Genomic DNA, 18360 nt, shown 5'->3' on the forward strand with positions numbered 1-18360 from the left:
CAATATGGCTCCATCATTTTTTTTAATCATTCGTTCATGGGATGTGGGGCTGGGCCAGCATTTATTTCCCATCCCCATATCTGCAACAATGTCAATAAATTCAATGCGTCAGACTATAATTTTATATAGTGTGACCTGCATTAAAATGTAGAATGTTGATGTGTAAAAATGTATGAAATAACTAAAGGACTTTTTTTTTTTAATTAAGAAAATTTGGTAACAAGGTACCACAGAGTTGAGTTACAACAGCAGCATGTTGTATGGAGTTGGGAGCAAATATGGCCTGGATTTCCATCTCAATGGTGAAGATGTGGCATTTGCCACTCACTGGACAGGGAAAAAGGAAGTTCAGTGGTTCGTGGCTGCAGAGAGAACTTCCTCTTCCTTCTGGGATCATACCGTTTCATAACATTGGGGTGCGCCAGACCGGCAGGGTCTGGAGACATAAAGCGATCCTTAGGAATGGGTTAGCTGGTAGTTTCCACTTGTGAGGCAGTGACTCTGAGTGCGGCAGTGTACCAGGGAGGGTTCCAGCAGCAGCGGTGTATGGGTCCTTTGTTTGTGATCAGCTCTGCTAATCCTCTGCTTCCTTTGATGTGGAGCTAATGAGTAGTGCCAGCACCTGGTGGTCGAGCGATTGATTATGGCCTCACCCATTCCCTTGTTTATTCCGCTGAGATATGAGGGCGTCCAAATGGACGGCCTGGAGGGACCTCCACATGACCAGGCAACCTCAGAGCATTTCCAAGTTAGTGTCAGAAGTCAACAGTCTCAACTTCAGGAGCCTGTAAGTTACATCCGTAGTTTGGGTTTAAATGCTTTTAGAGCAGCAATGGGAGGTTCAGCAAGGGCCACCTGGGGGGGGGGGGGGGGGTGGGGGGGGGGGGGGGGGGGGGGGGGGGGGGGGGGGGGGGGAGACACCCTGCGTTCATGCCTCTGACACCAAGTTGCTCCTCACTACTCCCAGAGCTTCCCTGCCACCCCCCCCACCCCCACCCCCACCCCCAGCAAGCCAGAATAATGAGAAAGCTTTTCTTACCTCCTTGCTCCCCCTCAAAGGCCATGACTAAGCCCCATTTTTAAAAACTCACATCAAATCATGCCCGCGGTCTCCTGGCTGTGAAGGCTAGAGCATGCAGGGGGTAAGGAGCCCCATTAAACAGATTAAAATTAATTAAAATCGTCTTTTTGCATGTGCCTGCCAGTCATGGGGCTGGTAGCATTCTGTGACCGATGGCAGGGGAGCAGAGAATGGCAACAGATCTGACGCCTAGCGCCAAACCCATTTTTCGGGCGACACTCCATTCTCTGTCCAATCGGGATTCCCAACTTAGCGGAGGGAAAGAGAGAATCCTGGCTTTATGTTACTGTTATTGGAGGTGAAGGCAAAGTCATTGAATATTTTGAAGGCAGATGCAGATAAATATTTGTTAGGCAAGGGAGTCAAAGGTTCACGGGGGTATAAAGGAATGTGGCTTTCAGGGCGCAAACAGATCATCCACTATTTTATTGAATGGCAGAGCAGGCTCAAGAGGCTACTTCTGTTCCTATTTTGTATGTTCATATCTATTGAATAATTGCAAGGGGGTTTTGGGGAGGTGGGGAGAGCATGATTAGTCAGGGGGCCGAAGTGTGGTGGGGTATCCTGTACAGGGCTTGATCTGAGTGTTTTAAATAATTACTGAAGTTAAAAGTGCTTTTATTTCTTCTAACTTTCAGGGTAACTATTGGTATAACACTAGCAGAACCATCCAAAGTTAGCGATTTAAATTGCTTTGTCAGATGGTTCCCAATGCAGCTCAATTGCCCGGGAGAAGTTAGCGCTTCTGGACAATTGCCACGGAAACCCTTATCTGGGAACCTCCCAGAGGGATTCTGCAGTACATCCTTGGGGCGCCCCCCAAATCCGACGTTCAGGAGCCAGGTCCATTGTTTTCACAGATATAAGATGGCAGCACAGGAGATTGTGCAGAAGAAGAGAAGTCTGAACTATTTGGATGAAGACATGAACATTCTCCCAGTTGATGTGAAAGCAAGACACAGCCATATCCTAAGAGGTGAAAAAGTGAATCTGCCAAGGAGAGTGCCAGCTGTTGCTGGGAAGGAAGTAGCAAATACAGCACGACCATGACCAGCATCATGCCACACACGGTAGGTCAATACAGAGAAAAATGTCAGGATTTGATGAGTGCAGCCAGGGTGTATATAGATATATAAATTAATTTCTGAAACATTAAATCCTACCTTTTGAGCTGAAAGTACAGAAAGTTTCCAAGATGTGTTGTTCTGTTTACTAATTTTATGAGGTGTCGTAAAATGCAGTTGCCTTGGAGATGGCGCTGACTTTTTCACAAGTGTTATTTTGAATCATAAGTCCCCCTGGGTGCAGGCTTTTAGCTGTCTCCAGCTGTCATAAAATGCATCACAAGATAGTGGAGGAAAATCTGGACTATGATATCTTTTAGAATGTTCATTTCTTCCTCTAGGGAAAGCTAGCCCATTCTACCCGGCAATGCTCGCCGACTAGACGGCAGTGGGGTGGGCTACTGTTCATTAAGGACCCGACTCAAGAGGAGTTTGACTTGACTACTTGACCTCTCCAAATCCACGATAACCAGTGGTGTATCAGATGTGGCGATGGTCAAAGGTGATGTCATCAGTTTAGTGCTCATACCATCAGGAGGAGAGTTAAATTATGTGACTAAGAAGAAATTGTGAATATTTTCCTCTGACAGATGCATAGGTGGCATTGGACACATCGGGTGACAATGTACGTGAGTTTGTTGCAGCGTCTGAGGGTTGGGGCAGAGGCGCGTATATCACCGCTGTTGCAGTGGAGGAGGGAGAGGAGTGTCAAGAGGGTGAGACATCTGGGGCGAAATTCTCCGTTATCGGCGGAAAGTCCGCCGATCGGCGCAAAAAACGGCGCAAATCCCACTTGCGTCACGTCATAAAAATGGGACGATAGTCTCCGGCCCGAAATGGGCTAGCAGCGACGTAACGGGATCCGCGCTTGCGCAGTGGTTCACGCCGTGCAGCGTCATACGCGCTGCACGGCGTGACGGCTCATAAGGCCGCGCAGCTCCCCCCCACCCGACCAGATCACCCGACCGCAACACCCGACTGGATGGCTGGCCGTCGCTCAGCCCCGAGGTTCGAGTCACGTGATGTGGAGGCGCTCCTGGACGCGGTGGAGCAGAGGAGGGATGCCCTGTATCCCGGGCACGGCCGCAGAGTTGCCCCACACCACAGCCGGCGTCTGTGGAGGGAAGAGGCAGAGGCCGTCACCGCTGTGGCCCTGACACCACGGACAGGCACCCAGTGCCACAAGAAGGTGAACGACCTCGTCAGAGCAGGTAGGGTGAGCCTCCCCCATATCCCCCCTCCCCCATATCCCCCATATCCCCCCTCCCCATATCCCCCCTCCCCCATATCCCCCATATCCCCCCTCCCCATATCCCCCATATCCCCATAGCCCCCCTCCCCCATATCCCCCATATCCCCCCTCCCCCATATCCCCCCTCCCCCATATCCCCCCTCCCCCATATCCCCCCTCCCCCATATCCCCCATATCCCCCTCCCCCATATCCCCCATATCCCCCCTCCCCCATATCCCCCCTCCCCCATATCCCCCTCACCCATATCCCCCATATCCCCCCTCCCCCATATCCCCCCTCCCCCATATCCCCCCTCCCCCATATCCCCCATATCCCCCTCCCCATATCCCCCATATCCCCCCTCCCCCATATCCCCCCTCCCCCATATCCCCCCTCCCCCATATCCCCCATATCCCCCCTCCCCCATATCCCCCCTCCCCCATATCCCCCATATCCCCCCTCCCCCATATCCCCCATATCCCCCCTCCCCCATATCCCCCTCCCCCATATCCCCCCTCCCCCATATCCCCCACATCCCGCCTCCCCATATCCCCCCTCCCCCATATCCCCCATATCCCCCCTCCCCATATCCCCCATATCCCCCCTCCCCCATATCCCCCCTCCCCCATATCCCCCATATCCCCCCTCCCCCATATCCCCCATATCCCCCCTCCCCATATCCCCCCTCCCCCATATCCCCCATATCCCCCCTCCCCCATATCCCCCATATCCCCAAGTGAATCCAGCCCTAACCTTAACCTCTGCAATGCACGCGCAACCAATGGCGTGCATTCATATACCTGCCTAACACTGTTGCCCCCCCCCACAGGAGAAGCGCACACGCAACAATAGGGAGCATGTGAGGACTGGAGGAGGGCCCGCTGATGAGAGGCCACTGACCGTACACGAGGAAAGGGCCCTGGAACTGGCTGGCGGACCTGAGGACCGGGAGGTTGCTGATGCAGAGGTCGGGGGCCCACGAGCAAGTGAGCCACCAACAGCCCGTCCCCATATCCCCCCTCCCCTATATCCCCCTCCCCCGTATCACCTGATCACTGCCTGATGTCTAACCATGCATGCTTCATTGTGTATCGCAGGACCAAACGTCCAGGCACCCATCCCCGCAGATGCACACCGCCCGCAGGATGCCCCTCGGAGACCACAGGAGACGGAGAGACCCGCACCCTCCAGCATGCGACGCCCGCAGGATGCCCCTCGGAGACCACGGGAGACGGAGAGACCCGGACCCTCCAGCATGCGACGCCCGCAGGATGCCCCTCGGAGACCACGGGAGACGGAGAGACCCGGACCCTCCAGCATGCGACGCCCGCAGGATGCCCCTCGCACACCACGGGAGACGGAGAGACCTGGAGCAACAGGGAGACGACACCCCCGTCACGTGCGGGAGCGACCACCCAGCGATGAGGGGGGCAGCCACAGGCCCCCGTCACATCCGAGCCAGGACACCACTACCCAGGACACCACTATCCAGGACACCCCTACCCGGGACACCACTACCCGGGACAGCACTACCCAGGACACCCCTACCCGGGACACCCCTACCCGGGACACCACTACCCGGGACAGCACTACCCAGGACACCCCTACCCGGGAAGACGAAATACCGGACAGTGACTCAGAGTGGATGGGTGGAGACGAACCCCCACCCCAAAGTGCCATGGAGTCAGAGTGGGACGAAGAGCACGACACAACGCCACTGCTGTCACCAACACCCTCCACCATCGCAGAAACACTCACCACGGTTGGGCACTTTAGTGATGAGGCGTCTGGTACACTCACTGGTGCGCACAACACAGCCGTCCCGGTACAGCAGGTGGAGGTGGGAGCAGCAGAGGGACCGGGCGGTCGGAGGGCAGCCCAGGCCAAGCGAACATCTGCCGCCCGGATGCATCCCGGGTTCCTGCAGTTACCACACCCACACATAGATCCGATGCAACCACCGACACGGAGACGAGCGAATAGGGTGACGGGTGGCTTGCGGCGGCTGCGGTCGCAGGTGGAGGAGTCCACCCTCGTCCAGGAGCTGGGAGTGGTCCCGGTCATGCGTGCCACCCAGGCTGACACCGCACGGGTGGCGTCCGCGGTGGAGGCAATGGGTGCGATGGTGTCAGGCATGGGGAACGGTTTGCGAGGCCTGGGGCCTTCCGTGCAGGCGGCGTCTGTGGCCAAGGAAATGGCTGCCCTCTCACAGGAGGCCATGAGCCAGTCCCAGCGCCAGATGGCAGAGGCGCTCAACGCCATAGCCCAGTCTCAGCAGGCCATGGCCCAGTCTCAGCAGGCCATGGCCCAGTCTCTGCAGGCCATGGCCCAGTCTCTGCAGGCCATGGCCCAGTCTCAGCAGACCATGGCCCAGTCTCTGCAGGCCATGGCCCAGTCTCAGCAGGCCATGGCCCAGTCTCAGCAGGCCATCGCTGAGGGCATCGGCGCCAGTGGCCATGTGCGAGCCGGCGTCGCACTGTCACAGACAGGGTTTGACAACCCCCTGGGCTCCATGGCTGCAAACCTGCAGACCCCTGTCGATACCAGCACGGGCCTCCAGGACTGGCAGCGCCAGATGTCGGGGGCGCGTCGGATGGCCAGTCCGTTCACATCCCTCACCCATGTAGAGGCCTGGGGGCCATCGGGCACCCCGAGGGAGGAGGAGGTGGTGTGGTCCGTCCCGGCTCCCTCTGTAGGGGAGGTCCCGGTACACCGCGACACCTCGGACTCCCCCCCTTCCGTCCCAGGTGCATCGGGTGGGCAACGGGCAGGACAGGCTGGCAGCTCGCCATCCCAGTCGCCCGGGCCGCAGCCTGGCCCATCTAGGCCAGGACGCCCCAGGAAACGGCCGCCAAAGGGATCCAGTGTCAGAGGGCAGGAATCACAGGAGTCCACCTCCAGTTCTGCTGTACCGTCTGGGGAACCACGTAGACGTAGTCAAAGGGCCCGTAAGGCCAAACAATTAGACACTGAGTAAGTTGGCACGGGTGCAGGGCACAGATGAGTTTTAGGGGCTAGGGCACGTGCATGAACTCCTTTGGTTATTAAAGTCAATGTTACACCTACCGAAGCTGCCTTTGTGCTCTGTCCAAAGTGTGCGGGCGTGTCATGTACGTTGAGCGCAAGTGTGTGTGTGACGGGTGGTCTTACCTCAGCCCCAGGTGAGTCTGCCCCCTTCTCCCTGGGCCGCCATCAACATCCCCCGGGCAGAGGACGGGACCGTGCGCTGCAGTGTCACAGCCGCATGCAGGGATGGTCCGGGTGGATGGTGGTACTGTGGCCATGGGTCAGACATAGTCCAACGATGTAGAGCCATGAGCTCATCGCAGGGCGGGTTGTCATCATCCTCCATGGCCTGCGATAGACACGCGTCCACCCGCAACTGGGTGAGCCCGGCCCGTTGTGCCGCCGGTGGATCGGCAATTGGGGGGGGGGGGGGTGGTGTGCATGCGGGTGGGGTGTGTGGGGTTGGGGAGGGGGGTGAGGGTGCTGGGTGGGTGGATGGGTGGGGGGTGTGGGTGGTCGGCTGTTGCCATGGTGTGCGGTCTGTGGCCATACTACCCGATTCCCACGCCCATTTGGTCAGTGAAGCGGGCGGCTATCAGTCTGCCCCGTGCCCGCTGGGCCAGCCGGTAACGGTGGACAGCCACCCGCCTGTGTCTACCCCGTCTGCCCTGACCATTGCCCCCATCCCCCTCATCTGGGGAGGACTGGGCCTCTTCCTGCTGCTCATCCACTCCGCCCTCCTCTGCCTGCGGCACATCACCCCTCTGCTGGGCTATGTTGTGCAGGACGCAGCACACCACAATGATGCGGCCGACCCTATCTGACCGATACTGGAGGGTGCCCCCAGAGAGGTCCAGGCACCTGAAACGCATCTTCAGCACGCCAAAGCACCTCTCGATCACTCCCCTTGTCGCTACATGGGCATCATTGTAGCGGTTCTCCGCCTCATTACGTGGCCTCCGTATAGGCGTCATCAGCCACGATCGCAATGGGTAGCCCCTGTCGCCCAGCAACCAGCCCCTCAGCCGGGGATGGCGTCCCTCGTACATGCCGGGGATGGATGACCGCGACAACACGAATGAGTCGTGTACACTGCCTGGGTGACGGGCGCAGACGTGCAGGATCATCATGCAGTGGTTGCAGACCACCTGTACGTTCATCGAATAGGTCCCCTTCCTATTAGTGAATACAGCCCTGTTATCTGCAGGTGGCCGCACGGCGACGTGCATCCCATCGATCGCGCCCTGGACCATGGGGAACCCGGCAACGGCAGAGAAGCCCACGGCCCGGGCATCTTGGCTGGCCCGGTCCACGGGGAAGCGGATGTAGCGGTGCGCCATGGCATAAATGGCATCTGTCACTGCCCGGATGCACCGATGCACCGATGTCTGCGATATGCCGGACAGGTCCCCACTCGGTGCCTGGAATGACCCCGTTGCATAAAAGTTCAGGGCCACGGTAACCTTGACGGACACGGGGAGAGGGTGTCCCCCGCCAGTGCCACGCGGTGACAGGTGTGCCAGCAGGTGGCAGATGTGTGCCACGGTTTCCCGGCTCATCCGGAGTCTCCTCCTGCATTCCCGGTCCGTGAGGTCCTGGTATGACTGCCGGGGCCGGTACACACGGGGCGCCCTCGGGTGCCTCCGTTGCCGTGGGGCTGCGACATCCTCCTCCCCCTCCTCGTCCTGTCGATCAGGTGTCCCTCCAGCCTGGGTGGCTGCCGCCTTTCCCTCTGCGGCAGCCTGCGCCGCCTCTCTGGCACGCTCCTCCTCCTCCTCCTCCTCCTCCTCCTCCTCATCCAGGGCAACATAGACATGAGCGGCTGCCACCACGGCGGCCAACATCGCTGGATGGTCTGAAAACATGACGGCCTGGTGGGGGGGGGAGGGGAACGACGACATGTCATCATTGCCCATATCCCCTCCTCCCCCCAGCCAGGTGGCATGGACCGCATGGGTCCAACTGTTGGAGGCTGGCACCTGGCCAGGTCGACCAACTCATTTGCCCACCCATCACCCTCCTCGGCACGGACCCCCTCCCCAACCTCCACCCCAGCACGGACCCCCCCCCCAACCCCCAACCTCCACCCCGGCACGGACCCCCTCCACAACCTCCACCCCAGCACGGACCCCCCCCAACTCCCAACCTCCACCCCAGCACGGACTCCCCCCAACCCCCAACCTCCACCCCAGCACGGACCCCCTCCCCAACCTCCACCCCAGCATGGGCCCCCCCCCCCCAACCCCCAACCTCCACCCCGGCATGGACCCCCCCCCCAACCCCCAACCTCCACCCCGGCACGGACCCCTCCCAACCCCCAACCTCCACCCCGGCACGGACCCCCCCCAACCTCCACCCCAGCACGGACCCCCTCCCCAACCTCCACCCCAGCACGGACCCCCCCCCAACCCCCAACCTCCAGCCCGGCACGGACCCCCTCCACAACCTCCACCCCAGCACGGACCCCACCCCAACCCCCAACCTCCACCCTAGCACGGACCCCCCCAACCCCCAACCTCCACCCCGGCATGGACCCCCTCCCCAACCTCCACCCCAGCACGGACCCCCCCCCAACCTCCACCCCGGCACGGACCCCCTCCCCAACCTCCACCCCAGCACGGACCCCCCCCAACCCCCAACCTCCACCCCGGCACGGACCCCCGCCCAACCCCCAACCTCCACCCCGGCACGGACCCCCCCCCAACCCCCAACCTCCACCCCGGCACGGACCCCCTCCACAACCTCCACCCCAGCACGGACCCCCCCCCAACCCCCAACCTCCACCCCGGCACGGACCCCCTCCCCAACCTCCTCCCCAGCACGGACCCCCCCCAACCCCCAACCTCCACCCCAGCACGGACCCCCCCCCAACCCCCAACCTCCACCCCGGCACGGACCCCCTCCCCAACCTCCACCCCAGCACGGACCCCCCCCACCCCCCAACCTCCACCCCGGCACGGACCCCCTCCCCAACCTCCACCCCAGCACGGACCCCCCCCAACCCCCAACCTCCACCCCGGCACGGACCCCCTCCCGGCACTCCCCCGGAGCCCAGCCTACTCTAACCCCCCCCCCCCGCCGCACACACACACACACAAGCCGAGACACACCTCTCCTCACGCAATCAGTCTGCGGCCACGCCATTGCCTGCCCAGAGCCAACCCCCCAGGCCGTCACTCACCTCCTCGCTGGTCGGCGTGAGCCTGGAGCACCGGGTCACGCCGATGAAAAGGTGGTTTGATTCACGTTGACGTGAACGGTCATCCCGTCGACGGGACTTGGGCCCATCCGGGAGGGAGAATATCGGCAGGCCGAAAATCGGCTGCCTTGTGCAGACCCGTGACATTCTCCGCGGCAGCGGCGCCATTAACGCCCCGCCGACTTTTCTCCCTTCGGAGACTTCGGCGGGGGCGGGGGCGGGATTCACGGCGGCCAACGGCCATTCTCCGACCCGGCGGGGGGTCGGAGAATGACGCCCCTGATTTGAAGAGTAGTTTTGGTGACACTTCAGTGATAATGTTAAATCTTTGAGAAGGGGATGGTCAATGATGCTATGAATGCTGTGGTGGAGGGAGGAGGCCCAGAGACTTTGGGAGTGAGGGAACCTGTGGCTTTGGGAGACAAAACTCCGCTGTCTCCATGAGCACATGGGCAATGTCAAGCTCATGCTGGTGGGGATGATTATGATGTGTTGCACCTTGGACACTTATGTTCAGGACAGCTTCAAAGAATTGAGAGTTATCAGGTCACTCCTAACATGCTTCATAAACATTGACTGAATTAAAGACAGATGGTAACAAGCATTTGCAAAGAAACAATGAGGTGATTCCTTGCAGCAGAATGAGGATCATAACCGGCAGAATGAATTTATTAACCACCATAATGAGGTTCATTGCCTGCAGAATGAGATTCATTGCTAGCCGAATGAGGTTCATAGCAAACAGAATGAGGTCTATTGCCAGCATAATGAGGTTCATAACCAGCGGAATGAGGTTCACTATCAGCAGAATTAGGTTTATTCCCACAGAATGAGGTACATTGCCACCACAATAAGGTTCATTGCCAGCGTAATGAGGTTCATTGCCAACATAATGAGATTCATTGCAAACAGAAAAGTTTATTGCCAGCACAATGAGATTCATTGCCAGCAGAATGAGGTTCATTACCAGCAGAATGAGGTACATTGCCATCACAATAAGACTCATTGCCAGCAGAATGAGGTTCATAACCAGCTTAATGAGGTTCATAGCCACCATAGTGAGGTTTATTGGCTACAGAATGAGATTCATTGACTGCAGAATGAGGTTTATAACCAGCTTAATGAGGTTCATTGCCAGCAGAATGAGGTACATTGCCAGCAGAATAATGTTCATTGCCAGCAGAATGATGTTCATTGCCAGCAGAATGAGGTACATTGCCAGCAGAATGAGGTTCATTGCCAGCAGAATGAGGTTCATTGCCAGCAGAATGATGTTCATTGCCAGCATAATGAGGTTAATTACCAGCATAATGAGGTTCATTGGCAGCAGAATGATGTTCATTGCCAGCAGAATGAGGTGCATTGCCAGCAGAATGAGGTTCATTGCCAACATAATGAGATTCATTGCAAACAGAAAGGTTTATTGCCAGCACAATGAGATTCATTGCCAGCAGAATGAGGTTCATTACCAGCAGAATGAGGTACATTGCCATCACAATAAGACTCATTGCCAGCAGAATGAGGTTCATAACCAGCTTAATGAGGTTCATAGCCACCATAGTGAGGTTTATTGGCTACAGAATGAGATTCATTGACTGCAGAATGAGGTTTATAACCAGCTTAATGAGGTTCATTGCCAGCAGAATGAGGTACATTGCCAGCAGAATAATGTTCATTGCCAGCAGAATGATGTTCATTGCCAGCAGAATGAGGTACATTGCCAGCAGAATGAGGTTCATTGCCAGCAGAATGAGGTTCATTGCCAGCAGAATGAGGTTCATTGCCAGCATAATGAGGTTAATTACCAGCATAATGAGGTTCATTGGCAGCAGAATGATGTTCATTGCCAGCAGAATGAGGTGCATTGCCAGCAGAATGAGGTTCATTGCCAGCAGAATGAGGTTCATTGCCAGCATAATGAGGTTCATTGGCAGCAGAATGATGTTCATTGCCAGCATAATGAGGTTGATTACCAGCATAATGAGGTTCATTGGCAGCAGAATGATGTTCATTGCCAGCATAATGAGGTTGATTACCAGCATAATGAAGTTCATTGGCAGCAGAATGAGGTTCATAACCAGTAGAATGAGGATCATTACCAGCAGAATGAGGTTCATTGACAGCAGAATGAGGTTCATTGACAGCAGAATGAGGTTCATTGACAGCAGAATGAGGTTTATAACCAGCAGAATGAGGTTTATAACCAACATAATGAAGTTAATTATCAGCATAATGCGGTTCATTGCCAGCATAATGAGGTTCATAACCAGCATAATGAAGTTAATTACCAGCATAATGAGGTTCATTGCCAGCATAATGAGGTTCATAACCAGCATAATGAAGTTAATTACTTCATTATGTTGGTTATAAACCTCATTCTGCTGGTTGAGAGTTGAAACAATGAGGTTCATTGTGAGCAGAATGAGGTTCACAGCCAGCAGAATGAGGTTCATAACCAGTAGAATGAGGTTAATTACCAGCATAACGAGGTTCATTGCCAGCAGAATGAGGTTCATAACCAGTAGAATGAGGTACATTGCGAGCAGATGATGGTCACAGCCAGCAGAATGAGGTTCATAACCAGCAGAATGAGGTTCACAGCCAGCAGAATGAGGTTCACAGCCAGCATAATGATGTTAATAACCAGCAGAATGAGGTACATTGCCAGCAGAATTAGGTTCATTGCCAACATCTGTTGATTTTGCGGCAGCGGAATGAAATGCTTAGTCATGGCCTGTCTCACATTGTAGTGCCTGCATCCTCTTGGCAGCAATAGCCCAGTGCAGAGACAGCTGCTTCTGGGCATGCCTCTGGCATACAAGAGGTCAAGCCTCGGGGATTGGGAGAAGGTATGAGGGTCCTTATTCCTCTATCTCATTATCCTCCCTCTCTTTTTATCATTAGCGTTATTTTTGGTCTTTTCATTGCATTGCTTCCTTATTTATTTTTATATTGACCACTATATGTGACTGCATGCTGTTCTGTTAATATAATAATAATAATCTTTTATTGTCACAAGTATGAAGTTACTGTGAAAAGCCCCTAGTTGCCACATTCCGGCGCCTGTTCGGGTAAGCTGGTATGGAAATTGAACCCGTGCTGCTGGCCTTGTTCTGCATTACAAACCAGCTGTCTAGCCCACTGAGCTAAACCAGCCATAATGTTTGACTCATTATTTTTTATTTGCGTTAGTTATTGGCCATGGCTGGAGCTTGGGCCTCCTCACATCCTCCAGGAGGCATGTTTGCATCTGGCTCCACACTGCACTCCTCCAGCTCCTCCATTTCTGATGCCAAATCATCTTCAAGGTGAAGGTCAGTCCTTCTGGAAGGCAAAGTTCTGCAATGCAATCTTCGAACACTCACAGGTGAGCACTGTAAAGTGACCTGTCCAGGCAATGGAAACATGAGAAGAATTTACTGAATGTTAAGCATGTGCACTCACCCTGATTGTCTTTATTTTGATCTCAACCACATTTCGCCCCCATGGCCCCTCATCATGTTACATAATGCATGATTCACATTGCCATCTTTCACTTTCTATGGGGCTGGGTTACATCCTGTTAATCTGTTTGCACACTGGACGCATGTCTGTGATTTCCTGATGAACTCTGTTCCTTTACCTTCACAGGCACCTTCAGTCATTTTGTACTTGACATGGTGTGTTTCACTGACTGCAGTGGTCTTCAAAGACACATATATTGCAAACACAATTTTGTAAGGTACCTTCCAGTTTGTTTGTGCTTATTCCTTTATTTCCCTTTTCTTTTATTTTTGTTGTTACATTTTTTATCCATGGATGTTTAATGGGCCTGTGACTTTAAGGCAAAGATGCCTGTACCTTTAATTCAAACAGAAGGATCCAGAAGGCTGTGCTATTTTAGGCTGGTGATTGAAGACTGGCTGACATCAGTGATGACTCGGTTTGATTTATTTAACTGGTGGCCGATGGATTGGCCCAAAGGGCTGTGCTCTGCCCGGGTACAGGTGGTGATTGGATCTAATCCCAGTGGAATGTTTTTAGAGCCATGAGGTTCCAGTTTGGTTTCACTTTTGATTCTGCAGCCTGGATGGAGGAATCGAACAAACTATTTCCAACAAATTCTAACTAATCCTCTCCATAAGGCCACTGTGAGGGCTAATACTCTTTCCAGCAAGACTGGGTGTCATTCTCTTGAGTATGCAAAGGCTTGAAGTCAAACCATGAGTTGAAAGCAAGGTTTAATGTGAAATAAAGTGTCTGTACAGAAAGATAGAGGCCTGAATGTGAACCTTGAGCTGAAAGCCCTGTTTTAGTCGAAATAAAGCATCTCTCCAGAAAGCCTACTACCTGTAATTGCTGTATTGAATGAATGACTCAGCAAGGAAGACCATTACCAGCTGTTAACCAGATACTTTGATCGACCAGCATGCTGTGAGGAAAGCGTGCTAAAGAACCAGCATTAGAAGCAAAGACTTATCTTTTGAGCTTCATCCTTATTAATTTTACCCCTCCCCCCTCTTTGTTTGTCTCTCTTGTGCATGTGGGCAGAGGGTGGGACAGTTAAATTGGGGAGGGGGGGGCTAGTAGGTTAGCATGTCATTATCCACTCGTGTTTACTACATATTCAATCATCATTCTTGTTAGAAATTAACAGTAATTGTGTTTCTACTTACAAACGTGATGATTCTAAGCATTGGGCAGCCAAGGGCCAAAGACTTTGGAAATTTTTATTGGTTAAATCACTTGTGTTGTGACTCCAGGGCACATGGGTTGGAATTGACCGTGCACTTACCCAGGGTAACATAACAATTACCAGCCTCATTTGACCTTTGTTCAATTATCTGTAACACACACAGTAATACCTGCTCTTATTTACAGTTTTATTCTACAGCCATTTAATCAGGCTAGGCACAATAGTTTTCAAATCCAACCCTTTCTGGGTTGCCGCCAGTACAGGCGTGGTGAACTTATCTGTGGACTCAGGCCAGTGGTCTTACAATCCTTACCAGTCTGGATTTTCCAGAGAGGCCTACTGTGCTCCAAGGGCTATTTCCAGGTGATCCCCTTTGGGGGGGGGGGGGCCATTTTGATTTGATGGTATGATATTGTGATTCCAAATGGGTGTGGCCAGGGAGGGGCTGTTGCAGCTCCATGGCCCACATTTGGATGCTGGGTCAGTGGTAATTGTTGTTGGAATGGACGGTTTGCTGGTGGCATCGGTAGGAGGGGAACTGGTTCCTCCATTGCATCCAACAGTACATGATGCATGCGGCAATATTGTTTTTCTCCATACAACTTCAATTCATTTAGGTGATACCATCCTGCTTCTCATGTGGCCAATAGTACCTTATGCATGAAGAGGCTAGTTTTTTCTGCAATGGGATAAGGGTCCATTTACCTGGGTGACAGGAATGTCCCCAGCTGATAGACACTAATCATAACCTTATCGCTGAACTTATACTCTGTAAGTTTTACCTTCCCGTCAAAATATGCCTTACTCCTTTGTTGCTTCATTCCTGTCTTAACAGTGGCAGCCTTCTGGGCAGCGTGTGCATTCTCTCGCAACTGTTGTACAGCTTTCTCATGGGATGCAGCCACCACCTCAGGTTCAGACAGGTCCAGTCCCAACAGCGCTTCAATTCCCCTCATGGGACGTCCTGTCATGAGAATATGCAGGGTGAATCCCGTGAGGTAGCCACAGTGTTTCGTCCTGAGGATGAAAGGTCACATCTGGTTCCAGGTGGAGTTATTCTGCTAGACCGTTTTTCCGATCACGTTCTTTAGAGTTCGGTTCATTCTCTCTACCATACCGCTGGAATGGGGGTGATAAACTGTGTGGAATTTTTCAATAATTCCCAATAAGGCCATTGTTTGTTGCATTATCTGGGCTATAAAGTGATCTGATTCAATACTCCTTGGGAGTCTCCAGCAGGTAAACATGTGTTGCAGTAGAATTTTGACCGGGAATCACCCTATTTACTAAAGGTATCAATTACGATCAAAATATATTTTTATCCCCCCCCCCTTACAAGTGGCAGAGGGCTGATGTAATAAATTTGAAGGTTGATCCAAGGTCCCTCTACAGGTCGTGTGTGCCTGAGCTCCCCCTTATTGATTCATCAATCAGGATTATTCTGTGCAAAGACTAGGCAAGTGTCCACACAATGTTTCACATTGTTCGGTACATTCGGCCACCAACGCGTACTCTTGATTCATTCTATGCTGTTACCTGTTACTCCTGCAAGTTGGTTTATTTAATTTGCCTTTTTAGAATGCTTTATAAAAGTGGAACTTGTTATAAATTGCTGCAGATCTCCTTATCACATATATCAAATTTATTTCTGAAAAAGCTTTAACATTGCATTAAAGACACTCTTAAAATTTAAATACAGCATGCTGCATCAACAAAGCCCTTTTAAAATATATTGTTAGTCCCCGAACTGCATAAAAATGTTGTAAAATAATTGATATTTCTTGTTTTATGCGTTCTGCAGAAAGCAAAGAATAGTTTTAATACACCATCACAAGTTCTCCAATAGAGTTACTGCCTCTCCTCGCTAGTCTTAGATTATCAATAAATAAGTCTAAAGAAATCCCAGTAAATACCCTTGTATTTTCTAGGCATCCAGCCGAAGTCTGCACTGCTGTATTTTAAATAGCTGTGATTAAAAAGGCCGGAGACAATCAGGCAATTTAAAACCCTGATTGGAAGTTCAAAACTCGCACACATCTGTGCATGTCCGTGTGTCTGGACTTCAGTGTATGCCACTGGAACAAGGATCTTCAAATCGATTCAACATTCTGAGTTTAATATGTAATTTGTTGCAGATATATTTTCTGTTAGCTTAAAAATCAATTAACAATCAAACACCCCCAGAGAGACAGTAGACCATGCTTCTCAGGAGCGGGAAGTACTATGCCCTGAAGGACTTATTTCACCACTCACTCCTTTTATGCTACCTAAGCCATTCTTTCTCCCATTCTTTCTTTAGTTATAGGCAAATACAACACATCATCAGCCTCCGCCCTCCCCTCCCTCCGCCACCATCAATCACCAGACCCAGGCAGTGGCAACAACTTTAAATATTTTATGACATCTTTTAAAACTGTTAGAAACTTTTAAATACTTTTAAATACTGGGACAGAAGGAGAAGCTGAAAGTACTGGAGAGAGAGATACAGGGGGACAAAGAGGGAGACACAGAGATTGAGAGAGGGCTATATTTCTTTGTTGCCGCAAAGGGAAAAGGTATGGCAGTCCACAAACTCTGGATTATCTTTAAACACGATGAGAGGTTTACTAAGGCTGCTCATACAATCAAGATGGTGATCTGCTCCAAGCCCACATCACGTGACACAGAACCAGCAAGAATGTATTCCCAGATACATAACACTCTGCCCTCTTTCCTTCGTTAGTGCTATAACAACAATTAACATTTATACAACAGATCCCCAGATATGTTACTTCAATACATACAGACAATTCAATAAGACGGTCTCTGTGTGGACGTCTATTCATTTATGGCAGAATTTGGCATTCTTGAACTTGGCTACTTGCGACCTCAGAAGTGTCCTCATTCCTTTCTGTAGATAGTACTTCTTGAGCAGTTATTTCAGTATCTGTCAAATATGCATTGAAAAGTCCTCACAAAAATAATCTGAACTAGTCACTGTTTCTGGTCTCCATTCCAAAGTATGACTCTCCAGATCTTCTAAAGGTAGAACCTCTTGAGAAGTTGCTGCAAACTCACTTTGTGCAGCAAGTAACTGATCAATATGACATTTCCAAACTCTTTCTTCATCCATCTGTACGTGTATTATATTGAACCTGTCTTTGCTAGGATTATAGCTGGTACCCATTTCTCGATGGTGGTGTAACTCATAGCTAACACTCTCTCTCCCCGATTGAATACTCTTTTAGAGATTTTTTCTCTCCAAGCAATTTCTGGTTGTTGTTGTCGTTTGACAATCTCTGAAGTATCAGGTGGAGTTAACAAATCAAACTATGTTCTAAATTTCTACTTGAATAACAGCATTACCGGCAAATTTTATGTGGTGGTGTGTACAGAGTTCCTGGAAGATATTAGAAATCTGTTTACTCTTCTTGATAATATTCCCTGGTCCTTTGATGCTTTGATATAATGCTTTAATGATTGCACAAACTTTCAGCCAATCCGTTCGTTGTTGGATGATATTGAACTGACTTGATTGGGTGTATAATCTTCATGTAGTCCTCAAACTCTTTCAAAGTAAACTGTGTACCATTATCACTGACAATCTGCTCCAGTGTTCTGAATCTTGTGAATATTTCATTTAGTTTCTCAATGGTCTGCTCAGTCGTTGTCGACTTCATTATCGCGACTTCTGGCCATTTCGAGTGCACATCTACAAGAACATGGGCGCCATTCAGCGGACGGAGGTTAATCTGCTGTAGGGTGTGTTTAACGGTGTGTTTCTCAGTAGTTACAGCGCCGAGAAACATCCCACTATCCAACTGCTATTTCTTTTGGCCGAAGGGAGTTTCTCTCCGTTGAGGCTGCCCTTAGAGCGATTTCCTGCTGCAAAGGAAAGGCAGGAAAGGCTGCTCACGGATTTTGCCTTCCCTCATGGCTGACCTTGGAGCGACCCCCAGAGCCTCCCCTCACCGCCCCTCTACTTGGCAAGGCCCCTGAAGGCCCAACGCCTGCCAGTGCACCCTGGCACTGCCCACCTGGCACCCTGACATTACTCCAGGTACCCTGGGAGTGTCTGGGTGGCACTGCCAGGGTGCCATGCTAGCAATGCCAAGTTGCCCAGG

The 18360-nt window shown here is 52.2% G+C and overlaps 1 long non-coding RNA gene across 1 annotated transcript in view; it reads left to right on the top strand.

Annotated features, from left to right (window-relative positions):
- The first annotated feature begins 1807 nt into the window (after nt 1-1807).
- The window catches only part of LOC140399409 (uncharacterized), a 62851-nt gene continuing 46298 nt past the window's right edge, over nt 1808-18360 (top strand). The window contains exons 1-2 of the long non-coding RNA XR_011937802.1: nt 1808-2151; nt 12775-12949. This is a non-coding gene — a long non-coding RNA (uncharacterized lncRNA). The remainder of the gene's footprint in view (nt 2152-12774; nt 12950-18360) is intronic.

Source organism: Scyliorhinus torazame, chromosome 1 (assembly GCF_047496885.1).
Source record: "Scyliorhinus torazame isolate Kashiwa2021f chromosome 1, sScyTor2.1, whole genome shotgun sequence".
NCBI classification, from domain to species: Eukaryota; Metazoa; Chordata; class Chondrichthyes; order Carcharhiniformes; family Scyliorhinidae; genus Scyliorhinus; species Scyliorhinus torazame.